Genomic DNA, 9247 nt, shown 5'->3' on the forward strand with positions numbered 1-9247 from the left:
ATTAGAGAAAATTTCAGAAAATTGGATAGTAACGATAGAAATATTTCGAGTATTCCAGCTTTGGGAGGAGCGTAATCGAGTAGAGATTTTGAGCCCTCGGACCTCTTTGATGAGAATTAATCACGTATCGAGGAGTGGCACGCTCTCTCGTGCCTGGCGCCCAATTTTGAGAATAATTGCGAATAATTGGGGAGACAAGAAAGCGACGAAGTTTGCCCGTCACTCGCGAGTACGGTCACAAAATTGTGGCGCCCAACGTGTAATTTTGTGAAATATTTCTATCGTTACTATCCAATTTTCTGAAATTTTCTCTAATAGCGACGGCGATAACCGACAAGCTCAGCCACTACAGTGGTAGCGGGGAGCGGGTCGCGTGAGTGGGGAAGAAGGTTCGGGAACGAGAGAGAGAGGACGCAATAACGACACTTCGAAATTAATAAAAGACGGGCTTAACATGTATTTCATGACTAATCTAAGTGCGGCATACAATTTGGCATTTCATTACTCTTACAAATCCAATATCAAATTACATGAAATATGCGCGGGATACGATAACCGGTTGCGGGCTTCGTCGAGCCTCATACGCGCGATAGTCAACAGAAAAGTTAGTAAACAAAAGTTCTCCTTCGAATAAGTACAAGAAAATGGCTCGACGACACGGTTCGTCCTATCGAGAGACAATAGCACGGACCATTACAACCTTACGAAAAACAACGCGCGAGGACCTGGTGGCGACGCGAAGACGGCGAGCGTTATGCGAAATCTCCCGATAATTCTACAAGCGATTCGAGTGAGCAGCACGCGATATCCTATAATCGTTGTTCGCGGTAGCCTCTGGTATGGCCGATACGTGACCGGTATGCTCCCGGCACGTGCTCCTCCTCGAAATCGCGACGCCGCGGATCAACGGCCTCACAATTAGCGACGCTTGTCTCACCGATCCTTCCGGAACTTCCTGGAGTTTCCTCGGTCCCTGCAGTAGCCTCTATGTCTCGCGGTATCCCTGGCTTCACGACGCAGATTCTACCCTCTCTTACAATTTTCCTCTCAACGCAACCGCTAAACTCGAGGTCGCCACGCAAGTGAGGTCCTTCGTTTCGGCAGGGAGCACGCAGGCCGCGCCGTGATATTAAGTCCTGTCATCCTCGCGTCCTATTGGCCGCTAATCACTTCGCGCGGCCCCGCGAATCGCGTGGGCTCGCGGCAACCTCGTGGCTTCGTACGGCTCGGCGCGAAATCTGAGTTTGTCGCATAGCCGCCCGCTTCTGTTCTCGGCCTCTGTTCCTTCGGGTAACTAGCCTGATTTTAGCGTGTCCGGGGGCCTGAGCCGCCATGTGCCATCGCCGTTTTCCCCTGGGTTGCCGCTTTCGCCCTCGCGGGCCCCTGGGATCTAAATTTCGGGAGATTATTCTCCCATCTCGTATCCTCCCATCGTCTGCTCTCGCTGGTCTCTGCAAAAGTGATCGGCATGGGGAGGGCGCAAATATAGAACGCTCACAAAGAATGACAGTAATTATACGACCTGCGTTTTCCTGCCTCCGAGAGTCTCGGGCTCGTCTTCCACAGTCTTCTCTCCTCGGTTCCTCCTCGTCAGTAATCGGGTGAGACAGCTCCATACAATTCCAATCTATAGCCGGCGATCCGCACGTCTATCGTTACTCAAAATGATTCGCAAGACAATCTTACAAAAAAAAATAAACAAAATAAATACAATAATTCCCCGAAAATTTTACGGCGCTCAACAGCGCCCGCACGCAAATACGCTCGCCCTCCCCTGAGCCGGGAGAGGGCAGGATCCGGTCGTCGTAGTTGTCGTAAAAGTGACGGACGAAAAACGTCACGTCACAATATATAATATTGAAAAAGCTTTGTTTTCTAAATTATTGTTATATTAAGGTTAAAATTTCTTTTATCTCATTTTTAGTTGATTATTTTTATTTTAGATGTATAAAAATTATTATCTCATTTTTAATTTAATAAAATTATTATTAGATACTTTTTATAATTATAATCATTATAGAAATTGTTTTCTTAACCTTTAGAGGGCCGGAATTTTAAGACGGAAATTCACCTTAAAAAATTGGGACAAATAGTTATTTTTGTGACTAGGGAGTAAAAGTGGTTTTTACACCCGGAGGGTGTTCGACGGCACGAGGGCTGGCGAAGCCAGCCCGAGTGTACGGTCGAACACACGCGGGTGTGAAAACCTTACTCCCAAGTCGCAAACAAAATTTTTCGTACTAGGGAGCTGTGAAGGTGGGGAATGAGGTTCATGGATTGTTTTGCTGAGTGGGGAGTAATTGGGTGTTATTTATTTACAATTCTCCGGGGTGTAAAATCGCATTTTACGCGCCCTAGTACGAAAAGGTATCTTATAACATTGATTGAACGTAGACAAAGTGTCGATAAGGGGGTGTGCCATTTTAGTGGCTTTCCGGTCCCGTACGGAACAGCCAATGTTAAAAATTTCAAGTTCGAAAAAAATTGTTTTTTTTGGTCTATTTTTGTTTTTTCATTATATGTATAATTGTTACATAAGATAATTTACACATAAAATAAAGTATCTTTTATAATTTCACAGGGTTGTTATTCAAATTCAAAGAGTTGCTTTAGGGGTAATTCACCCCTTTAGCCACGAAATTCAATTTTTACGTATTTGAAACTGCAAATCTGTGTTTTCGGCGTATTTTCTAGCACTGAATTCAAATCTGATATCAAAAGCAATGTAAATTCAAAATGCAACCCCTATAATGGTGTTGTTTTAGGGGTGATTCACCCCTTTAGCCACGAAATTCAATTTTTATGTATTTGAAAGTGCAATTATACTTTTTCGATGCATTTTTCGACACCGAGTTGAAACCTGATAAAAAAATACCGTCAAGGGGTAAAAAGGGATAAGAAGGGTTGAAAAAGGATAATACGGGATCAATTTATATTCAATTGCATCAAGTAGTGAGAATCGAAACCATTTATAATAATATTGATTTGTAATTATAGCCTTATGCAAATAAAACAAAGCACTATTTTTACAAAGATATACTAGTACATTCAAGAGATACGGGGTAGCTAAAAAGGGGTTGGGAAGGATAAATTTGACTTAAATGACATTAAAAAGTGGTAATAATGTTGAAATAATTGATATTTTAATCTAAAAATAAAAATTAAAGAAGTTTTTTTGGTGAGCCAAAATAATGGTTTTCCGGCCCTCTAAAGGTTAAACGTAATCTATATAACAGTAAATTTTACCTTTTATTGTTTATATTAATATTTTAAATTTGCGGAACACATAATGCTTGTGTTTTTCTGTTGAATTGTTTACGTTTTAGCTAAAAATCTGCGCTAATTTTCTGTGGTACAATTCTAATAATTCTCAAAAACGCAAGCAATCTACAGGAAAACAAGCATCGTGTGCCGATCTTTAATTAAAATATTTTTACAGTATATTTATACAATATTTATGTAATTTTATATATTCTTATTTTTGTTTTCTTTTTTTTGCAATGCAATTACAATTATAAATCTATTTTTTTTAGTTTTTTTATATTTAAATTAATTTTCTGTACATACAAATGAGCTAGAGCAGCTAGAAAGAAAGAGAGAAAGAGGAAACTAAAGAACAAGTGAGATAAAAGTTTAGATGGCGTTACTGGGGAACTGACCCTTTTCGCACATGCGCACTCAATTTTTACCAACATTGACATCAAAGGTGCCGACAGAGAGTTGCCATACTGTATATACTGTGCCACTGCGCAGGAATTGGAGTGGTAGGGGAGTTTAAATGACGTCATCATCTCGGCTGTTTCAGGAGCGGTTCGTGTAGGTTCGGCTCCTTGAAACAGGGCCGCTATTTATCCAGTCTAACAGCTGATGCATCATTTTCGATAGCGTTGTCGTACATACATCAGTAACAAGAAGAATTATCGAACATGAGCTGTGCAGTAAAAGAATGTAAGAATTATAACCAGAAAACGAGAAATATGCCAGGAAGAAAAGTTCAATATTTCTCTTACCCAAAGAATAATGCAATGGCTTTGAAGTGACTGGAAGTTTGCAGGAAACAAGACCTCTTCGTTGCCAGTACATTCCCGTTTTTTTTGTTTTTTTCTTATATTTTTTTTATTGAAGCCATAAGTTAGTCTTATTTCTGACTACCTACTTAAATTTCTCTCGTTTTGATGACGTCTACTTGGAAACAATTCTTATTGGTCACTTTTTTGTCACGTGATTTCTAGATGCGCAATAACATACCCTTATACTTATATCATAAATATCTCCTAAAATAGTGATCGAACAAAAAAATGTTTCCCACAGAAGTTATTTGTTTTTTTACGTAGAATAAAATCCGAGAGTTTCTTTGAATCTCTTTTGTGTAAATAAAACGAACGAAACTGAGTCGAAAAGTTCTTTATCATTTTGCAAATTTTGTATAATGGTTAACGAGATATTAATTTTTAAAGATAGCCGTATATTTTGGTCTTCAATAATTTTTTTCTCAAATACTATCAACTTCACAGAAAAATAGCGAGAAATAAAAATTGTTTATTTTCTTCTCATAAAATTCTGAACATTTTTCCAGAACTTTTCCAGAAATTTTGAATACTGTATTTTTTATGTTGGTAAAAATAGTTGTCAATAAGAAAATGCAGTATTAAAAAATTAACAAAAAATTCTAAAAAATTTTTAGAGTTCTATGAAAAGAAGATACACAATTTTTGTCTCTTACAGTTTTTTTGTAAAATTGATAACATTTGAGAAAAAAATTAATCATAAAAATGAAAAGTTCAAACAATGTTCAAAAAAGGATACTCAAAAATTTAAACCTTTTTTTTATCTAATAATAATATATTACCATGAGAAGTAACTGATATATTATTAATAAAGATGCCAGTACAAAGTTTCGAATCGCCTCCACCTTCCGCGTCCCCATCACCACACTGCGCGCAAATACCGCACGACTCTCGAATGACATTTGATATGCGCACGGTGAGGTGAGGTGAGGGGGATAGCGGAAGGCAGAGGCGATTCAAAAATCGGCCGAAAGTTGCATACACTTTATGTATGTTCACTTTGTACTGGCACCTTTATTAATAATATCAGTTACTTTTCATAGTAATATATCATATTAGATAAAAAAAAGGTTTAAATTTTTGAGTATCCTTTTTTGAACATGGCTTGAACTTTTCATTTTTACGATATGATTTTTTCGGATATCACTTGGTTTTTAGAGTACAAATAAATTACAAATATATCAAAAAATGATTTGAAAATATTATATAACGAAAGAGAGCGAAATACGGTTAAAGAGAGGAGTGGTGGGGGTGGGTGATGGGGGAGGGAGAGGGTGAGGAGGGGTGAGTGAATGGTAAGAGGGGAAATTAGAAAGTTTTAATACGGCCTCGAATACGAACAGAGAAGAAGAAGAAGAAGGAAGAGGAGACGTTTCCTAATTTTTCATTAAAATTATCACTTTTGATAATTGTATTTCCAGAACGCTTGACCGATTTAAAATTTTTTTGGCTCAAATTACTCGTGGCGATGCCTTTCAGGACATATAACGTTCAATTCAAAATTTTTTATATTTCAATAGTTGTGCACCCTCGAAAAATGGATTTTGGTGGCTTGAGATAAGAGACTTGTAGTGTCTTTCAGTTTTTGAACATGGCCGGAGACACTACCGCGCGTCTCCTGATAAAAGACCAATATTCAGCTATCTTTAAAAATTAATATCTCGTTAATTAACCATTACGAAATGCAAAGTGGTAGAGGACTTTTCGACTCAGGTTCGCTCTATCTACACAAAAGCGATTAGAAAGAACTCTTGAGACACTCTGTATATGTATATATAAAATCGTTACTTTATCACTAGTTTTTATTATCGACAATTAATCAATATAACTTGGTATTAAAAGACTTACCGCTCCGTAAATTGTAATAAAAAAAGCCATAGATATCAGCCAAATAGATATAATAACGAGAATAATATTTTTTTGACTGCATATATAGCGGAGAATCATGGGATTTCTTATGGCCAGGTATCTATCAATGCTCATAGCCATAATAGTGTATATTGAAGCAGTAACGCCTACACCTGTTGTATGCACGAATGATTACGCAATTAAAAAAATTTATAAATGTATTAAAAACTATATGTATACATACAGGGCTGGGTAAAATGCCTTTCGAATTCCATTTAAAATACCAAATATAAAATACTTTTAAAAAGAGTATTTAAAATACAAAATGTAAAATAGATTCTTTTAATCCATTTTAAATATAAAATAGATAAATGGGAATTTTAAATGGTTTTCAAATGCAAAATGGTCTTACTTGGTATACATATTTTTAAGTATTTTATGTTGGAAATTACTTTGCATAATGCTGGAACATCCATTTTTTTAATAAAAATCGATATTTATGGATTTGTAATTAATATCTATTTTATATTACAGTTTAATTCACAATTTATTGGGATAATTATAAAAAATTAAAGAAAATACAAGAAGAAGGAAGTCAATAACAGTCAAAGCTGGATCATAATGCTTATTATAATTATGTGTGAATTTTGTATACTGCGTATGTAGTCCCCCCATATAAATCGCGACGCTGATAGTTTTTCAGCATTGACGCGCGCATACATACTTACTACCGCAGTAATATCATGAATTTTAATTGATTAACAATTTTTGATGCTCATAGCATCATGGATCTTAATAGAGTTTTGAATGACATATTAAAATCTGAAAAGGATAATTTTTAATTTTCGTATTTAAAATTCTGTAATTCTTATGTATTGCGAAAAATATTAATAATTTTGGTGTTTCGTCCAGGTTTCCACTATTGGACTCATCAGTAAGGTATTGTAGTGGAAACCTACCTTAGACGCCTGTGTAAATTATTAAATCGAGATTCTATATATAGAGATATACGCGTATCTCAGTATTTGCAAGAAATTTTTACGAATATCGATAGACCTCTGATGGGGGAGGGGATCGACGTAGTAATATTCTTCGCAATATTTATCTAAAGTAGGAATAACGTCTTTTTCAGGATCGACGTGTATTAACAAATATTAAAATCTTTTTAAGACTGTATAATGATAAATAATATTTATATGGGAGTACTACATACGCAGTATACAAAATTCACACATAATTATAATAAGCATTGTGATCCAGCTTTGACTGTTATTAACTTCCTTCTTCTTATTGTTGTTTATCATTGTACAGTCCTAAAAAGATTTTAATATTTGTTTAAAAAAATACATTTTACAGTAATACAGTTTTATTTAATTTAATAAACGCACTATTTGCTTTGAGTAACAATTGTTTTTTAAATGTATCAGACAACATCGTCATAGAAGAAATTGTGTTCTCACCAATCACGATACTTGATTCTTCTTAAGGGAAAATTTATGAATACATAAAAAAACCATTTACCTATTTTATAAATGGTTAAATGATAGACATGATTCCATTTCAAATGTAAAATGAAAATGGTTTTCTAAAAAACTATTCAAAATGGAAAATGCAAAATGCCATTTCCATTTTAAATATGTATTTAAAATGGAACTATTTTAAATATTACCCAGCCCTGTATACATATATATATAATATATACACACATTACTTTATTTTTCTCTCTCTCTCTTACACACGCACGCACGCATGCACGTACTTCTCCTCAAATCGGAAAATTTATGTTTACAATGTTTTTTTATTCTAAGAAAGTGCAGAAAATATACACAAGTACAGTAAATGACTAAAAAATCAACAATATTATTTATAGAATAAGATAAAATAAAAAAGATATACAGGGTGTACAAAAAGTCCCGGACCCCTTAAATATATTAAAAAGTAATCATTTTTGAGAAAAATGTTTTATACAAAAGATGTAGGGTTGAAAATGATCTATTGACTGACCTTATCAATTTGACCTTGGATGATGCCATCAAGATCAAGTCAAGGTCAAATCGATTTTTTTAAACAGAACACCCTATTTTTGATTCTAGTATCTAATAGCTGAGGTCGGGAGCTTTCCAAAACACTATAATAAAGCCTCTTTTTAATCAGTACTTTTCAAGTTATGAAAGTTGAAAGTTACGGAATTGCCGATATTAGCATTATCTAGAGTCTTAGATATCAGAGAAGCGCAACCGGCTTAAGTCAGTATCGCAAAATTACTAAAAACAGTATTAAAAATGGCGTCGTTTGCAGACGAACTATGAAATCCACCAATCGTCTATTAGTCAGCCATTTTTAATACCAATAAATGAATGTCATGATTGGCTGACAGTCATCAGCCAATCAGGACGCGAAACATCGGTTGCGCTTCTCTGATATCTAGGACTCTAGCATTACCTAAGGTACTATCGAGGTGCGTATGTACTTCATTCAATCGCGTGCCGAAAATTTTTCAGACTTAGCGGCATATAAATTCACACATTATAATAAGCATTGTGATCTAGCTTTGACCGTTAATGGCATTGCTTCGTTACTTCCTTTCTTCTTATTGTTTATCAATTGTACGGTAGTAAAAAGATTCTTATATTTGTTTAAATACACGTCGCCTAAAAATAGACGTTATTACTACTTTAGATAAATGATTGCGAAGAATATTATTACGTCGACTCGCCATCAGAGGTCTATGGATATTCGCAAAGTTTCTCGTAAGTGCTGAAATACGCGTATATCTGTTTATATAGAATCTCGATTAACAACTTACACAGGCGTCTAAGGTAGGCTCCCTCTACATTACCTTACTGATGAGTCCAGTAGTGGAAGCCGGGACGGAACGCCAACTTGTGATATTCTTCGCAATCTTATTTTTCACAGATAGATTTATTATTGCTTTAAGGCTCCTGAATACTCAGCCAAGAACTCCGTGTTGATGGGTAGCGACACCGAATCAGTCAGTGGCTAGCAAAACTGGTAGTACGCTACTGGTTATACACACAATTGCAAGCTCATGTCCGTGTGCTCATTTTCGGGTAGAAGGGGAGCGCACAGACATGGGTTCATGCTTGTGTGTGTGTATAGCGCCTCGCCATGGTAAAAGTCTGAACTAATAGGCGTGAAAAAGTGATGTTTTGACGACAAATTTTTTCTTGCGTGCCATTTTGTCAATATTTGCTTATTTGTGAAAATGTGACTTCCCTCGTACTCGTGAAAGTCCTAAAAATTGGCGGAAACTGCAGTTATCGTGAAATTTTATACGTAAAAGCGTATATTTCACTCGTTTCATCAGCTGT

Source organism: Cyphomyrmex costatus, unplaced genomic scaffold (genome assembly GCF_001594065.2).
Source record: "Cyphomyrmex costatus isolate MS0001 unplaced genomic scaffold, Ccosl1.0 scaffold1244, whole genome shotgun sequence".
Lineage (NCBI taxonomy): Eukaryota > Metazoa > Arthropoda > Insecta > Hymenoptera > Formicidae > Cyphomyrmex > Cyphomyrmex costatus.